At 36.4% G+C, this 19,545-nt stretch overlaps 1 pseudogene; it reads left to right on the forward strand.

The window, feature by feature from the left end:
- LOC149145067 (14-3-3-like protein GF14-C) overlaps positions 1 to 19,545 on the forward strand; it is a 186,288-nt pseudogene that overhangs the window by 25,060 nt on the left and 141,683 nt on the right.

Consider the following 19,545-nt stretch of genomic DNA (forward strand, 5'->3'; position numbering starts at 1 on the left):
GTTCTCTGCCATATATTGATGTATAAGACATGAATGCTAATAGATAATTAAAATCCTACTACATTAAATGCATGAGAACTTGTGCTCCTATTGTTATGTGTTCAGTTGCAATTATGATCTCTCTCTTTGAAGAAAATCATTTAACTCTTCATTTTTTCTTGTCCTTGGTGACATCAAACATGGAATGTGTATTTTCTTTAGCTCTAATGATAATTCTCAAACTGGGCATGAAGTTGTTTGTCTCCAATTATATGATTAAATCAGCTAATGGAAGTGATGGGGCAACGTTAAGGTAAATAAATTTTTCAATTCAAAAGCATCTTGTAGTTGTGAAGGAAGCAACATATTTTATTTGATTTTAAATTTAAGTGTTACATTAATGTAGACATGCATTTGTGATGATCACATTGAAGTCAATTTTACAATTTCTTGTATTATTTAGTGTCAATTTATTCCAAAAAGTCAGAAACTGTTTTCCTAAATTGTATGAACTGTGGACTAATAATATTGTGGTCTCATATAACTACGAGGTAACAATAGATGCAACCACAAATATACATAATAGGGGATTTTTCATCCTTTTCATTATTTCAATATGCATGTCATCTTGATTTGTAGCTTGTGCAAATGATGTGGCATAATTTAGTAAAGAATAGATTTCGTTCTAGAATCTAGGGCATGGTAACCTATTTAAGATCTAATTTTTTGTTTAAGATAGTATAGTATATGAGGCTATCCTATTATTGTATCCTTTTTACTTCATTTCATTTTATTTTAGACTCAGGTTTGACATTTTCTAGGAGTTTTGTTTTCACTACCACATTGTATAAGTAATCTACAACTTGAGCTTTTTAGCATGTAACTTAGTTGGCATGATTGTGCCTAAGATTTCCTTGAATGTTGAATACTAAGTTTACTAATGTGTTATTTTCTATGGTGGTGTTTTATTTTCTTTGTTTATACAGGTCATCTGGCCACATGGTGGGAACTATTGCCCAACTGAAGAAAACTTGTTTGAGATTCTTTCTTTTATGGGGAAAATTGGCATTGAAAATATTGCTAATGTTGAGGTATATATCGTATAAATCATTTATAGTCTACTTTAGTTTATATTCCAGTATTCATCCTCTTTCATGTCTTATACTCTACATTTTATCTTATTTCTTTTTTCAGAAAAGGAACTTAGTATTGATGGTAAGAAGCAGGAATTGAAGAAAGAGGAGAACAATAACACTAAAGTGACAAAATGAAAATTAAAGAGAGAGAGAAGAGAACTCGTCTAGTGGTACCCATAGATCCAATATCCCACATAAGACACACACATAGAGACTGATGGTCAAGTCTTTAGAGTTGGTGAATTCACCTGCAATTTATTGACAACACAATGACAATGTTTTGAAGTGATGAAACAATATTTAATGTGTAAATTGTATTCCAACCAATATTAAGTTGGAAACTCATATTTTAATACTTGAAATTTTATATAATATATTTTATGTGATTGAAATTATTTATAGTTGCACTTGGTATTATTTAATATTGTAATTAACATATGTAACTTTGTGTTTTCATATTAGATGAGCATAAACATTGTATGCCATTTTTCTTTTATTTTAGTTGCAAAATTATATTAATTAATTTATGTTGATTAATAATGAACCCATAAAATTAATATAAAACTACTAAATTAGTAGTTTATGTTGATTAATGATGAACACAAATAAAATGAATATCCGACTAAATTAGTTACTTATCATGATTGTTAATGAAAGTAAATGAAATGAATATAAACTACTATAGTAGTCATTTATATAATGAATATGAAACTACCAAGAAAAGATAAATGACTACTACAAATGATAAATTTGTGGTTACAAATGACAACTAAATTTTGCATATATATGACTATGAGTAGCTAATTTACAGTATCTTATAACATAACCAAAATTTAGTCATACTTCTTTGGTCATTAATTGGTTTCAAATGATGACTAAAGTTTGCATATATATGACTATTAGTAGCTAATTTACATTATCTTATAACATTACCAATATTTTGGTTATATTTCTTTGGTCATTAATTGGTTTTTTTGGGCGATCATTTAGTAATATGTTTTGTTGTATATTTGGTCATTAATTATGACAATTAATGACTAAATAAATGACCAAATTAATGACTAAATTAATGACCAAATTAATGACTAAATATACTACTATATAATAAAATTGAGACAGTCAATTAATGACTAAGTTAAAAATGGCTAAAATTTGGTCGCGTTATAAGATACTGTAAATTAGCTACTATTGGTCATTGACTAAAAACTAGTCACTTATATGCAAATTTTAGTCATTTTTTTAGTAATTGATTAGCCATTTTGTACTAGTGATTGAAGCATACTCTACTGAAATTTCACTTCTGTACTCTTAGGGTATATTTGATTTGAAGAAAATGGATCAATATTGTTGATCTCATGAGCTGGACCTTTCATATATGGTACTTATATCTTATGATTGTGTTTCATTTATGAACTAGCAATACTTTTTCTTATATTACATTATGTAGGAAATCTGAGTTATAGTTTTATATTCTTGCACTTTTGTATGATGTTTCAGCTCTAATTCCTTATTGAATACATGCACAATTAGTATATGTGATAAAGTTTTCTCCATTGTTTTGTCTAACTATTTAGCCAAAACAATTACCATTCATGATTTCGTTTCTTTTAGTAGTTGAATAATCTTCATTACCAATTTCCTTAAGACATCTCTGTAGATCGCATATCTTAGATTATTCTCGAGTATATATATATAGTATGATAAATAATAGAATTAGTAGATTCATGTGTTTATCATTTATATTAGATAATTTTTAGTTAAATAATTCTTTGTTATATCTTATATCACCCCAACACAATTATCAAATCAATTCTTGTTGGGAAAGTGGTCCCATTATCCCTAGTCGGAGCCACCAAACTGAACAGAAAAGGAGCTTCTTTCAAGGTCCAGACTAGGTAGTTATCCCCCATATTGTCGTAGTGAATATCGAGGCTTCAACAATTTCCTGGACTCATAATCTCAATAATTGTCTTGAATGCCGTAAGATTGCTTATTGTTGACTCTGCATTCAATCATACAAAGGGAATCGACAAAGACTCAAGAATATTATATGTTAATTGACCAATCTGATCATAATAACAAAGATTTTCATTTTGAATTGAACAAATTAATTAAAAAAAATCATTTTCCTATAAGTCCCAAGATCTCCAAATTCATTGTCTTGAATATCAAGACCTAATCGATGAATGGGTAGAGAAATCCTATGTGGCAAGCTATTATGAAACTAACAAGTTTCGATCCTTTTTAATGTTTGCAAGAAATAAGAGAACATATGAATGTGTATTCCCAAGCATCCTAGAAGCTTTTTATAATTGACATTTCAAAGAATAGGGTAAATTTTGAAACAAGATCAAACAAGTCGGTATGTCACACCTTTTTGGTAATAAACTAGACCTTTAGTTTATTGTGCAATTTTTCAAAGTTCTTATCTTTTATATTGCACATAGTTTTATATTGTTTTTAATTGCTAGTATATTTGTGGTTGCAGGTCGAGAACAATGATGGATACATTGTAAATATTATTAAACTTATCCCTTTCTTCTAGTTGCTTAGGTTAGGAGTAGGATTAGTTTCATTTAGTTTCCCCTACATTGCACCCACCCTCTATTATGATATCCATCAAGTGTCTGCATTTGTTTGGTTTCTTATGGTATGTTGTTTTATGTTTTGCCTCCATTTTTCTTGGCTCTTTTTCTTTTGTTTTGTTGTTATTTCATGTATTTTATTCTCTTTGTTCAATAATACTTTGCATGAAATATGCTCATGTTTAGCTCAAAAGACAATGTGGCAAAACTTGAAAAGGGAAATTGTGATGACGAACAATGATTGGATAATCTGTTACCTCTTCTATATCTTGGGTTTATATATCTTTAAAGTCAATGATGTCTAAATGGAAAATATGATCCACTTGAATGGAAAACATTTGGTTGAACTGTAAATTCGATATCTAGCTTAGGATCCTCATTTCTCAACTCGATATTGTAAGCAAATAATGGTTTTTATTTCTTATTCAATCTATTAGGGAAAGGATAAGGGGAAAATATAAAGCGTACAAACTAATATCAGAGGTTATATAAACAATTCTCTTAAGGGGAAACCTCCTATGCTCTCAATAAGTAAGGATAACTCTTCTTCTTTTTCAAAATAATAAGTGCCAAAGCATAGTCATATTAAATAAATAAATAAATAAAGGGTAAAAGAAGAGAAAGGCTCCCTGCATAGGGTGATGAAGAAAGTGACTTCATCGAGGTAGTGTTTAGGTGTGCTGGCAGAGAAGAAATGCTTGTACTCATGTAGCGACTCTGTTGAGGTACTATCCAGGCTTGCTGAAAGTGGAGAAACACCGGGGATGAAACTCATATTCTGAATATCTTAAACTTGTCACACATATTACCCTTTCATAGATCAAAACAACTGTGATTTGGAAAGCCTTGATATGTCTTTAACTGAGTAATGGAATGTAGGGGACTATATCTCTAATCAATTTAAGTATAGAATCCAACGTAATCAACAGAATGAATCGATACTTATTGAAATGTTGAGACCTTTCACTTAGAGAATTAAACCTAAATAGAGAAGTTGGAGTTCTACTAGTATGTCACCAAATGTCATCAATGTGACTAACACCCACCAAACATTTGCTCAAACATGAATTTTGGATCCTACTGAGGATATTAAGGTCTATCACTCTATGGTTACTCCATGATCATTTGATGTTTTTCAAAGCATTCAATTCTTGTTCTTAGTTTCATGGTGTCAAGTCACTTGCACTTGCATGCACAATGTTCAATGATTTCATGAGAACAATTCCTTTATGCAAGGTTAAAAAAACATCACACCATCCATCGAGATAGTGCTCATGAAATGTTAACCTCATGTCGATATTAAATGCACTCTTTTATTGACAGTCCCCCTCAATATTTTACGTTTGTACTTCTATTTTGGTGAGTTTTATCAACTGTAGTCTTTTGCGCATTTTTGCTTTCACAAGTTTCGTTTTCACATTCACAGTGGTCGTTTTTTCTTTCTTTCACTTTCATAAGTGGAATTTTCATGTTATCTTCACTCTGGAATGTGTCACTTTCAAGGTATTTCACATTTTGCAAGTCTCGTCTTATGTTTTCTTCATATCGTAGGTGTCTCTTTTGTGATTTTCACTCTTGCATGCGTCACACCTTTGCACATCATAAAATTTAGTTCTAGCACACCTTGTTGCATAATATGGCCTTACAAAACATCAAAATATGCACTATGCAAATTCCTACATCTTAGCACACCATTTAGTCACTGTTGTCATAGTTTCATAGCTTGTGTTCTAAGTGTTGTAATGTGTCGTTTCAACTATCGCACTTAGATATAAGTGTCGCTCTACTGTAATTTTGAGATGTGATTGTAATTAATGAATCTTGTGTATCATTCTGGCTTGTATTGGTGGTTTTATGTGTGATCTAGGACTGAGTCATATCCAGTTGCATTTTCCTCTTCTACTCTATCAATCCCACACTTAGCCATTTCAGAGCCCTTCTTGGTCCTTTAGCCTAGTGCAGGTTATGATGCCTTTATCCCTCTTATAGAGTGAAAATTTCAAATTTCAACCTATCCATAGGCCTCAACGATTCAATCATACTCCCAAATATTGGTGCAATAAGTCCTTCTCAATATTACCCCAAATCTATTGCACATTATGATCCTCCCAAGGGTAGTCACTTAAACCTTCTTGCTCATACTGACTCACTACCCTAAATTTTGGTCACTTTTTCCTTGCATGTAACATAAATAATTCCTAACTAACAAAATGAACCTCTTTCAACCTTTTTTGTAGGAAATACATACAATGAAAATAACCTCCTATCTTCCTAGAGGAGTGAAAACCCTCTTGATCAAAGTGGCTTCATCCCTATGGCCTCCATCAATGAAAGGCGCACTCCAAATGGTTAAGCACCCACTATTAGGTCAAAATGCATTATCCTAGGATGAAAAGTGCATCCAAAAGAGATAGAGACCCATTGTTGAAGAAAATTGTTCTCTCTCTCAAGCCTCCTCTTCCTTTGAGTGCATGGTGCATTCCAAAAGGTTGAAGCCTCAGCCTTTCCCCTTCCCCAATGCGCTTTTCACCCAAGCTTGGATTAAAATATTTCTCAAGAGCACATGGCATAGTAGGGAGGGCTTAAGGAAGATTACTCTTGTCTTTCACCAGTTGAACTTCTCCCTCCTTGAAGCTTCCTTTCCCTTTGAGTGCATAGTGCAGTCCTGAAGGTTGAACCTTTCACCTTCCCTCCTTCCCAATACATTCATGTGCCAAATATTGCCACACCTTTCCCTATAGAGCACATGCAATAGTAGGTAAGTCTAAAATATGCTTCCTCCAGTATTTGACCAATCAAATTGCACCCTCCTTAAAGTTTCCTTTTCCTTTGAGCGAATAGTGCAATCCTGAATGTTAAACCTTTCACCTTCCCTCCTTCTCAATGTGCTCATGTTCCTGAAGCCTCCCTTTGAACCTTCCTTTAAGTACATGGCACAATAGGGAAGGCTAAAGGATGCCTCTCCTCACCCTTTACTAGTCAAACTGCACTTTTATGCTTTCCTTTATTTTCTTTGGAGCACATGGTGCAACCACGAAGCATGAATATTTCCACCTTGTCCCTTCAACTTCTCTCACTGTACTAAACCAAGGGGAGCTCTTTCTCATAATGCATGGAATCTTAAAAATGAATAGTGGATCCCTCCTAAGCAATTAATGAGTTTTACTATGCCCTCTTGATCAAGCCTACTTCTTTTAACCCTCTTATAGGCCTATCATGAGTAGATCATTCCATGAGCTAGATAGTGATAGGATAAAAGTTCTTAAGATTGATCGTGCCTTGTTATGAATTTTTTTCATTAGCAGGAGTACATTCCAAGCATTAAAATATGATACTCAATATTATATTACAAGGATAAAGAATGAAGAAACACCAACATAGAAGAAGCACTAAGAGAGATATCATGAAGACATGAAGCAGATCATGGACCGAGAAATAAAGAAGACATTGTATGATGACTCAAAGGATTTAGATATTGATCAAAGACCCTTTGGAGGTTAAATATGAGAAAAAAAGTTGATATTTAATGAAGATAAAGCATATATAAGATATATCATCAAGAACATAAGATTAAGTGACAAGGAAGACAACTTGCCATTGCCACATCATCATGAAGTTCATGTCATCATTGTCAAGTTGTATTTTGTACCACAATCATCATAATAATTAATATGTGTCCATGTGTCATGCAACATCATCATGTGGAATGTAATGATGTATTTTAAGGAAAATGACAAAATTTAATTTGTGGAAGTCCAAGAGTCATATGTGGAATATGAAAATTCACTTAATCATATATGGGCAAAATGTCTTAAGAGAAGTCTCAAAGTCATTATAAGTTCAAGGGTGGTTTAGAAGTCCAAACAACACATTAGAAGTGCAAGAGTCATGAGGGTAATTGAAGAGTCATGGGGATATAAAAGCAACCTCGTAACTCACGAAAAGGGATTTTGGAGGCTTAAGATTTGGAGAGCTAGTCTTGGCTTCTCTATTTGGCATAGGACAGAAAAGTATTCTTTGGAGAAGAAAGAAGTGATTTAATGTTCCACTATTTGGACTAGTGTCTCATCATTGGAACTATCTACTTAGATATTTCACCTTATAATTGAAGCTCAATGAGACAACACATTTTCATGCATGTATTGTGAATGTCTCAGGACTATTCTTTGGATGTTATCTATATATATTTTCTTCACATGTGCTAAGGAAATTGAACTATTTTGGTGGCCTCGATACTTATCTTGTTCAAGGTGTGTTGCATGTGGTTTAATGATCGTTGTGTCTAAGTGAAATATTTCTCTAGATAACTAATGAACCTTTCTTTTGTTTTGTGTCTCTATTAGGTTAGAACTATTACTTCCTTCTAGAGGCTCACTTTTGTCTACCCCCTCATGAAAGTATCCTTTTACACATTGCAATCGATGTTTCGCAATTTAAACTTACTTTGTTATTCAAGGTTTATGTATATAATCTCTTATGTTATCCATTGAAACCAAATCGAACCTTTGTGTTATGATGGTTGGTCTGCTACTCAAGATGGGGCTCCTACTCCAAATAATGTGAGGTCTACTTGGGACTTCACATGAGGGAGACCCCCTATATGTTCGAGGTATCCAACACTATCAATAGATCCCTAAAGGAATTTCCACCGTGACGTTTCCTATTCTCTTCCTTTTTGCATCCTTGCGAAACTAAGAGTCTATTCCTCCCCTTTTTGAATTATTTTCATGCCTACTAGTAGACCAATCATATTTCTTTTCCTAAGTCTCCACACAATCAACTATTGGATAGCATAGCACGCACCTGTCTTTAATTTTGTTTCCTCTTCGTGCTTGCTATTGGAGTTGAAGGACACCTAGGAATGGCCTTATCTATTCAGTTAAATTTAATAGATACTCAAATATTTTAATCTTCTAAGCCATCCCATGGATGATGTCCTTAATTTTTATAATTCTTCAAGAAATCTCCCTCCCCATGCAACTAGAATTTTTGTCCCTCTCTTAGCCATTTAAAAATTACAATTATTTATAATGAGAAAAATTATAACAAAGGGATATCATAGTCCCCTACCCAATGAGATAATTATTAACCATGGGATGTCACATTCCCCTCCCCATTGGGGGGGACATTTTCCTCTATTTTCAATAACCATATACAAAAAGCATGTTTTTAGACAAAGCATTACTAATCATGGAGCTTTATATAGACAACTCATTACAACATATCTTATATGCACATTGGCTTACCTAAAGACTTGGTGCTTTCCAAGTTCTCAATCCAAATTGGATTCATTCCTTTTTTCCAGAGTGTTTCTTGCATCCAATATCCAACGTTGTTATCATTCGCTTCTTATTCCTTCAACGAACAAGTTTTGACTCGTTGTTACTGGGAACTCCCTTAATGTGCTTTAGATTCTAATTAGCCATTCTCATGACCCTTTAAAACCAATTTCTTACCCTCCCCTTCTTTGTTTCCCAGTCCCTTGGGAAATCTAGTCACCCCGTTCAGTGAAGTCAGACACTTTCCAAGTTCAGGCATCTCGTTCTCTACTTCCCAACACCACAGGTGATCCATTCCTTGGAAAGGTTTCTTCACATTAGAAGAGTCTCATAGCCAAGGCAAGTCCCTACCTTAATTCTTTCATAATGGTCATAGCATGCTTCATGATAATTAGTTGGCACCATTGGGTGTTAGTATCCCACAATGACCCTATCCTTGAAATATTTTAATTAGTGTGTTATTGTGCACTCTAATATATTCAAGATGCTACTGCTCACCTAACAACCAAGTCCATTCACCCAATTGGAAATTCCCATGATTTCCTACATCATAGTACATAATTTCCATTAGGCTCATCATAAGGAAATGTAATAAATTTGAATCATACCTAATTAGAATCTTGTCCATGAAATGAAACTCAAAATTTTATTTTTCATCCTATCGAGGAAGACTGAGTTAGCTCATAAACCAAGTCATCATGGATTAGTGTATCAATTTATCTTCATAATTTTGAAATTCATGAAATCAAATGGAATATTGATACTCATATTTTAATTCCTCTTTGCTTCTTCCTATATACACACTATGTTGGTTTCTAAACTGGTAAGCATCTAGTGGCCTTTTATTTTCCCATACACAAACTGAATAAATTTCCAAACCTAGAAAAAAACTAGTTCCTTCTCTTATATTGACCACATACACACACTAGATTGATTTCCAAACTTGGGAAGAACCTGGTCCCTTCCCTTCTCTTTGACCACCTACATACACTGGATCGATTGCCAAATCTGATAATCACCTAGTTCCTTCTCTTCTCTTCTTTTTGGTTTCAAATTTACTAATTAGTTCATTGTCCCCATGTTGATAATTTAGTAATAAATAAATATAAATAAGCCCAATCACTACCCCATGAATGTGGGCACTACCAAACTAGGTCATCTTTATTTGACCGAAACATAATTTTATTCCACACCATCAAAGGCCAAACCAACCCCCATGTTGGGCAGTATACTTTTCCTAGATCAACACAAGCCCATGCAACCCCCATTCTAGGAAATCTACCTGTCCTAATCACATTACACAACACACAAGCCTAGACAGTACCATACCTTCCTATCCCAAACACAGAATATAGCATATACACATATACACATAGTAAAACACAACAATTACACATGGTACAACACAACACACATAAAATACACATGGAATAGTACAACATGTACACAATAGTGTTGAAACTCTAGAGACCATACCATCCCTAGCCACAAACAATAGGAAACATTGCCTCTAGTGTCTTTCCCATGCTTCATCGTGTGCATCTTTAACACCCTCCTCCCACATTTACCCAAGCTAACAGGTCCACTGAGGTAATCATTTGATGAAGAGTTACTATGATATAATTCAACTCCCCAAGTATATTTAAGGAAGTGGAACCAACATGACAAGACCAAACTGACCTTTCTCAGAAGTGACAAAACCTTCAGGAGCCAACCAACCCCTTCAGGTGCCCGACCCTTGACAAAAATTGAAATTTCACTGCCCTAGACCCTCATTCATGCCCATGAAAATGCATGCATGTGACTGGGACCCTCCAGTTGCTACTGCAATAAGGCATCAATGTGACTATGGCTTTTCTCAAGAAGTTCTGTGCCAACGACCCCAAATTTTGTGCCACTTTTTTAGGGTTAGGACTCATGCCACTACCCAAAACTTCATGAAACTTCCATAAATGAAAAATAATATTTGAAAAAGGATAATAATGAAAAAAATTGAACAAGGACTTATTCTGACCACTAATAGCCATGACATACATTTCATCAAACATATCACAAACATGTAATCTACAGGTCATAATAACAAATCTGAGCATAAGGGTCTCATACTTATCTGAGAATCGTCAACGAGGACCGATATCTCCTCAAAATAGTTGCATTATCATATATTATTTCATTCATTCACTAATATTTCATATACCAACCAAAACATGATGAGAGCCATATATCATCACTTTCATAAAACATGCTTATAACTAGAAAACAACGAGAGATATATAAATGAGGAGACAACCATTAAAACCACATAATAACGAGAACATATACTTATAAAATACTAAATGAAAGGAGATATAATTATCATATGCAAATCCAACAAAGTCAGGGACTTCCACGTACCACCTAACTGTAGATTGGGGTGAACCAAATCTCTCTTTTAGTCAATCACCCCCCACACCATATTCCAAGCATGAATGTGGGATCTCATGAAACAAATAAAACAAAGCCAAACCAGGGCTTCCAGAGGCCAAACCACCTCAAACCTCAAACAATGATTCCACCTCACAGTTGAACATCACTAACCATCACCAAATTGGTCTCTAGCAAAGATGTCCACGACTCTAGAGTGTTTGTTCCATCCAAGGCTTCCAAGACTAGTAATTCAACCCACAATTGTTATCAGGATCCAAAGAATTTGTCCAACGAAGGCTTCCATGACTACTAATTCAACCCACCAATGGTTCCAAAGCATTTTTTCAACTAAGGCTTTTAGCACTAGTAACTCAACCTAAGTCATTACAAGGCTTCAGGAACTAGTAACTAAACCCACATCCATAAGGAACATGAGAATCAACCAGAAAAAAGGAAAGAAATAGAAAACACCATGGCTATTCAAGAAATGGAAAGGCTAGTCAAATCCAATGTCAATATAGGCAATCCTCCATGACAATGACAAATCATAACCAAGAAACCAGATGCATGTGTCATTCATGCCAAAACTAGCAAGGAAATCATACATCCAACTCGACACCTGCAAGAAAAACCTATTGTAGTTGTTGATGCCAATGTCCTCTTATGCTTCCTACTCTTCCTTTTCCTTCTTTTGCCAAATCCGAAGTATTCCACACCCTCAAAGAATGCTCCAAGAAAACTCTATGTGTCCAAGAGTATGAGAGAAAGAGAGAGTAGAAAATGAGAGCTCCAAAGTTGATCTGACAAAAACCTAACACTCACAAAATGTTACAAACCGATCCTCATGTTAGCGCTTGAAATTTCACCTCAGGTTGAGAAAGGCAAACCTCAAGGCAACATCAAACCATTTAGCCTTGTAGCTAGCCCTACGGGGCAGGAGAAGGCTCTCTCCGGTCAATCTCGGTAGATCTGCAATGGGATGAGATGACCAACTAGGTAACACTGATATTAGGCTAGTAAACTGATCAGAAAGATTGATTTGGGGTTTTTGGGTTTTTGGTGAAAAATTGAGGAATTGCAAATTTTGGGTGCGGGGATTTGACACAGTTTTTGCAGGGGGTTCTTTGGGGCGAGGTAGGAGACCGTATTGATGCCTTAAACTGAGGTGAATGGATGAGAAAGACAGGTGAGGAGTAAAGGAGGGAAAACAATAACTTTGAATCCTCCTTAGACAGAAGAAAACATTGAAATTAAACAAACTTAAAAGCAGAGCATGGCAGGCATGAATTCTTACTTTAACACTTCATTTGTTTAATGTGCAGAAGTAAAAGAAAGGAAATGAATCACATAAACACACTTACAAGAACATTGTGAAACACACCATCAACACACGAGTCCACAAGAATCCCAAAGAGGACTGCAAAACCCTGGTCTTCCTTAGCCAAAAATTGCAGAGATACAGTGAAATAATACAATGATAGCTTCTCCCTCAAGAGTCCAACCATGAAAATGAGCAAGAAAGTACATAATATAGATGATCTAACCTCTTTCCCTACCTCCATGGGTCGAGCTCACTATCCTAGGAGCTGTTTCAACCACTTCTAAACTAAGCACTACAAACTAGGCAGTCAAAACAACTTGCCTCTATAAACTTGGAAACCAATTCATTCATTTAATATTTACCCTTTTAATGAATGAATCTTCTAGAAATGTTACATAAGAGTAAAAGTGTCTAAAAAGTACCATAATTACATCAAAGAGAATCATCATTCACCCCAAAAAGTCAAACTGGGTCAAAACTGCGTTTTCTGGGCTGTACAATGCAATCTGGCAAAAACTGCCTGACAGGTCGCGCCCCCCTGCCTGACGGGTCGCGCCCCTTTGGAACTCTGTTTGAGGCACTTTCAGGTGTCCAAATTGAGCCAACATGGGCTTGTTGGAAAGGTCTGTGAGTCTACTTTCCAACCCAACTGGAATTTTTTAATTTGGAGGTCATTTGCCCTGTCAAAACTTAATTCTCCCAAGACTGGTTTCTGCAACTCAAAAAAGGGGCAGAAAGTCAAATTTTGCATGTATTTTGACCTTCTGGAGGCCCAAAACTCCATAAAAACTCAAGTCTATCCATGGGCATATGTAACTTTGCATAAAAAATCAGGAAATGCTGAGTTTTTGTGAAAAGGAGTTGCCATGACAAAGGGTCTCACGGGGGGTGAGACCCGTTAACGAGCCAAAACCTGTAAATTACCAAAAAATGCCAAAATTACCCAAAATTCTCAAAAAAATTTGGGATTTGAGCAATGGCTAGGCTATTGAGTGCCATGATCTTTGAGTGAAGCCTCCGCCAAGATACGAAGTGGATTGGTCTTCTTTTTCCCTTTTAGGGCCTCAGACAACCGCCTTTGAAACATCTTCATTTTGGCCTTGCACACATGCATTCTTGCCCAGTAATGGTTTTTCATGTTCCTCAGCAACTTTTTATCTTGGTTGGCCTTAGCCAATAGTCTCTCCAAGTGTGCATTGACCCGGATAAGCATAGCCTCTCGCAAATCTCATAACATGACATGTGGCGGAAACATGTGACTGCAAGTGGACAAGCCTGCAAATAAGTCAAAAATGTGGGCTCCTCTCTTACATGGTGACCACTCTTACCACCCCTATGTGGCCTCCTCTGTTCCTCAATCTCGGACACTGATGCTTGGTCATCACTCTGCTCATATGTTTCGGTTTCTGACATGTTTGAGGAGCAGAGTGGACAAAATGTACTGTTGTTTCTGCCTTTAAAAGTGTTGAATTCTCTGTTGTTTCAAGGGGACAAGGACATGAGGGAAATGTTAGGGGAGGGACCTTTTTACAAGAAATTGGGAATATATGAATATAACAGGGAATTTAAGGAAAGCATTGCAAACAATTATTGCATATAGGAATACATGTTTATAATCAGGAATATTGGGAAATCATTTGCAAAAATCACTGCATATGGGAATACATGTATAGAAAGTGAACATATGGGAATATGAATACATGCCTTAATAGGGGAAGATAGGGAAACATATTTACAAAACTCTTTACATATTCACCAACAAATTCTTGTGTACACATTCATATGGTGCAACAAGATTAGGGTTTGAGTTTTTTGATGCTTTGGGAGAGGGGTAGGGTTTGTATTTGTAGTGATTAGGGAGAAGGGAGGGTTTGCATTTTATTTATGGAATAGTATGGGAAGCTAGATATGAGTACACATATGAGTGGAAAGGGGAATGAGGGAAACAATTACAAAGGGAAAAAACCTTGAAACAACACAAACCCTAGCACATTTTAACCATTAATATTGCAGTCATATGAAATTTCATCCACTTGCACAATTTATCTTTTAAACACAAGCATGAGGGCCTTCAATCATAACCAACAACCAAATTGAAGTGTAGAGGGCATACCTTACAAAATTTGGAAATTTGTGGCTCCTTGGCAAGTTTACTGGCAAATCTTTTATGGAGAAAACCCTGAAGGGTCGCGCGCCCCTGACGGGTTGCGCCAGTGTAATTTTTGCACTGGCAGAGGGTGCCTGACGGGTCACGCGGCTTTCTGGAGGATTTTGGAGGCCTTCCCAGTGTCATAATCAGGTGCAAGATAGCTCGTTGGAAAGGTCTTTGAGTCTACTTTCCAACCCAACTAGAGTTTTTCAATTTGGAGTTTACTTGACTTGTTAAAAATCAAATCTCCCAAGACTGGTCAAAAAGTGCGAAATGAGGCTGCCTGAAGGAAGAGTGCTGTTGCAGTCAACTTTTGAATGCCTTCCTCAACCCCAAATTGAGCTCATGAAAGCTCATTGGAAATATATTTGTGTCTAGTTATCATTTTACTCATCAAGAAAATCATTTGGCCAACCAAGCTAGGAGAAAAATTGATTTTCCCAAGGTCACTTCAGAGGTGTCTTTGATTCTCCTGAGGCAACGAAATTCTTGACATTTCTCTCAAACCATGACACTTGTGCAAAAAGTGAAGGAGGTTTTTCTTCCTTGGCATGTTTTAAACAAAAAAATCTCTCAGTTTTCCAAAATTCATCTTTGATTTCTCTGAAACAGCTTTTGAGTGAAACTTATCCCAATGTGTGAAACAAGGAATTTTGTCGAAATGAAGCGAAATGAAGGGGATAGGGGGCTTCTAAATTCTTGGGGAAATTTTGGGGAGTATGGAGGGATGTTAGGAAGTAGGGGAAAGTGGAATCTCAGAGGTTGAGTGAGGGGAAGGAGTCCAAAAGGGCAAAACACAGGCCCAACCTAGAAAATTGCCAGGTTGTAGCTAGAAACTAGGGTTTGTGCAAAAATGAGGAATTTGGGGGATCTGAGTGTTGGGAAGTGTTTGATAAGGTACTTTAAGGATAGGGGAAGGTGTATGAACATCAGGATATGAGTTTTGCCGATGATTTGGCCGCCCAAGAGAAATTTCCTTCAAAACCCTAGGAGAGGGAAATGAACTTGCCTAGGCACAACTGAAGCATGAATAAGTTGTAAAAAGACTCATTAGACACTGAGATGATAATGAAAACCCTATGAATGATGATAGAATTATCTGAATGATGACATGGACCGCCATTTGGACAACTTTGAGAAGAGTGAGAGCAAACCCTAGACCTAATGCCTAGTGACCAAATTTTGCTTGAAGACTCACTGAAATGACAAAATTTGACCTTGACACTTCAAAATCACTTTGTAAGAGCACGTTTGATCACTGGAGGAAGGCTGGAAAGACTGACACTAACATTGGCTCCAATGGGGATGGTAGCTCCTTAGAGATGCCAAGAACCTTAGACCTCTGGGAGAGCAGACCACTGCCTTACAATTATTGGGCAATGGAGTCAAAAACTCAAGCTGAAATGCATGACTGAAAACTGACACAAACTAACTTAACAACAAGACTAAAAATTGACTCATAAAGGACTCATGACTCAACTAAAAACTGACTCGACACTTAAACACAATCGACCAACTGAAAATGATGCTCAAAGTGGAGCTTATTCATCAAAACCTACTCTAACAGTTTCATTCATCACCTGGTCAAGTGAAATGAAACAACCAATGTAACCTAGTAAGTGTCCCATCTGTTGTTCGAATTCTCCACAGGTGCTTGCTTATGAACAACAAGAGAGAACTACTGAAAGGCAACTCCCATGACAACTTAGAAACAGACCCATTGAATGATATGGCTTCTCTATCCACCTCCAAAAACACTGCATAAGGATCTTGAAATTTAAGCACGCTGGAACCTAGCTCATCCAATGGATTACTTCTCTTTTCCTCATACCATGAATGCAAACTTTGATCTGAGCCTTGTGATGAGACCTCTGCTGAAAATGACAAAGAAACTGACTGCCGGATCAAGCTTGTATCAATACACGTTTCAAGCTCACATATAGACAATGGAGATAGATTTTGACTACACACATCATCCAAAACATCAGCTATTGGATCATGAAAAACTTGAAAAGACTACTGCAATCCCATTTCTATTGGTTCCATTGTGATTACATGATTGCCTACATGCTGCTCATCTTGTTCTTGAGAGATTTTACGAGAATTCTGCCTTATAAACTGAAATGCTTCGAAACAAAAGGGTATAGAATCTTCCTGCATCATCAAATCAGGTATTTCGGCTGCCACACCTTCATCTATAATCTGCCCTTCAATTTCATTTGGTGGCTGCAAATCTGATGCTACAGGCTGCTCAAGAATTTTGTTATCTGTCTCATCCTCAACATTAAATGATTTACTATGCAATCTACCCTTCAAAAACTGAATTGATTCAAAACAAAATGGTACAGAGTCACCTTGAATCATTAAATCATGTGTGTGCACTTCCAAGTCTTCGGTTGCATCTTGACAATCAATGGCTTTCGAAGGTTGCAAATCTAAATATGAGAAGTCTTGAACAAAATTTTCATTGCCCTCAAGATGGTCTAGATCAAGACTTGTTGAAAACTGATTTCTGATTGCATGGAAGTTGTCTCTGATGAACTGACATGAATCAAAACAAAAAGGCAAAGATCCTTCACTTACTTCAAACTTTGATGCACTTTCCTCATCATTGTCATAGCTGATATGTGATGGCTGATCATTGTGTTTGAGCTGCTGAAAATGAACTTCCTCCGCCCACAAACTAACTACTGGTTTATCTGCAAGATTAGCTTCTGTTTGGAGAACATAATTATCATCATACTCATCAAACTGAGGCAAATCATTGGTATGAAACATATCATCAAGCATGCAGGTCATATCAACAGTTCTTTCTTCTCCAAGATGATCTACAAAACAATTATGATAACTAGGATACGAAACAAAATGTTTTGGATCAGCAACTTGTTCTTCTTCAATCAGCGCGCCATGATCTTGAACATCATAAGAATTTCTTACGGTGACCTTTTCCATCATCTTTTCCACTGCACTTACCAAAATGTCAAGCTTTACCTCTAGAGATTTCGATTTTTCCGGATCTATGGTTTTCATCTCTTCTTCCTTCAACCTTGCCCGTCGGATCAGCAGATGTGCCTCTACATTTACTGCACTGTTTTGCATTTCATGAAGTATTGCAATATCCCTTTCTTTCAGCTGAAACTCCATCTCTGGATCAAAGGCACCCGGATAGTGCAAGAGAGTTGATCTAGCAGTAGGCCTTATATCAATTGGCATTAAATAATAAACTTGGTTAAATCTGGCTGAAAACTGTTGTACTATCTCCCCTGGCAATCTTTTCAGCTGGTTATACTCTTCTACAATCAAGAAAAGGTTCTGCCCGATCATCCACCTGTCGAGAAAAACTTTGACAAACTGTTGGAAATCTAAAATGCTTGCATCAGGCAGGGCTTTGAACCAACTCTTCACTTTGGCTTGCAAAGAAAGAGCAAAAAGCCTTATACTAACATCTTCTTCATCAACTTCAAAAATATCTAGAAAATTCTTAAATTCTGCACATGTTGCTCAGCGTTGACATTCTTACTTTCACCATCAAACCTCGGCAAGTATAGATCATAATTTTTGGGGAAAGCATGAAGAACAGAAGGTAAAACAAGAGGTTTATACCGATCTGGAATTTTACAAGGTGTAGGGGTATGTACAGCAGGTATAGAATCAGTCTTGGTCTCTTGAGGCTCATCAATTTGAATATGGTTATCACAAAATTCGGAAAAAGGATCTTGATCAATCTCAAAGGCATGCAAATCTTTGGTATTCACAATCTTCAAAGGGAAAGAATCAGATGCAGGCCGAGGATCTTTTCTCAAATACGGTATACTTTGCAAAGCCTTCTTGACATTCTTAGGAAAAGAGAAGAAATAATTTATGACAAAGAACAAAATGTCTTGGATGGAATTCCAACTTGAATACCTGATATGTCCATATTCTCCTTTCATGTTTCTGCTGGTCGGGATCATCCTCCAGTGGAGTCTTTGGATCTGATCTCGAAACTGATTTAGAGTCGCCAAGTGAATGATTTCAGCCTTTCAAGTGTCTGATCGTTGTTCACCATCAACAATCAGATCTAAACTTGATACATGTACTGGGATAATTAACAAGTTAGATGTCACGTTTACAAGCTAGACCGGAGATTGACTGGAGCAGCGTTTATCTACTTCCGCTAATGCAAAGCAAAAGCGTTTCGAAGGCTACCTGGCATAACTTCAGGCTCCGTCTGTAGCTTATAAAACACACACATCAATCAACAAACAAGTTTTTTCTCCCCAGTATGGTCGCCAATATGTTAGCGCTTGAAATTTCACCTCAGGCTGAGAAAGGCAAACCTCAAGGAAACATCAAACCATTTAGCCTCGTAGCTAGCCCTACGGGGCAGGAGAAGGCTCTCTCCGGTCAATCTCGGTAGATCTGCAATGGGATGAGATGACCAACTAGGTAACACTGATATTAGGCTAGTAAACTGATCAGAAAGATTGATTTGGGGTTTTTGGGTTTTTGGTGGCAAATTGAGGAATTGCAAATTTTGGGTGCGGGGATTTGACACAGTTTTTGCAGGGGGTTCTTTGGGGCGAGGTAGGAGACCGTATTGATGCCTTAAACTGAGGTGAATGGATGAGAAAGACAGGTGAGGAGCTAAGGAGGGCAAACAATAACTTTGAATCCTCCTTAGACAGAAGAAAACATTGAAATTAAACAA

Source organism: Pinus tabuliformis, chromosome X, assembly GCF_031772625.1.
Source record: "Pinus tabuliformis cultivar Carrire ecotype Pingquan chromosome X, CPIR1, whole genome shotgun sequence".
Lineage (NCBI taxonomy): Eukaryota > Viridiplantae > Streptophyta > Pinopsida > Pinales > Pinaceae > Pinus > Pinus tabuliformis.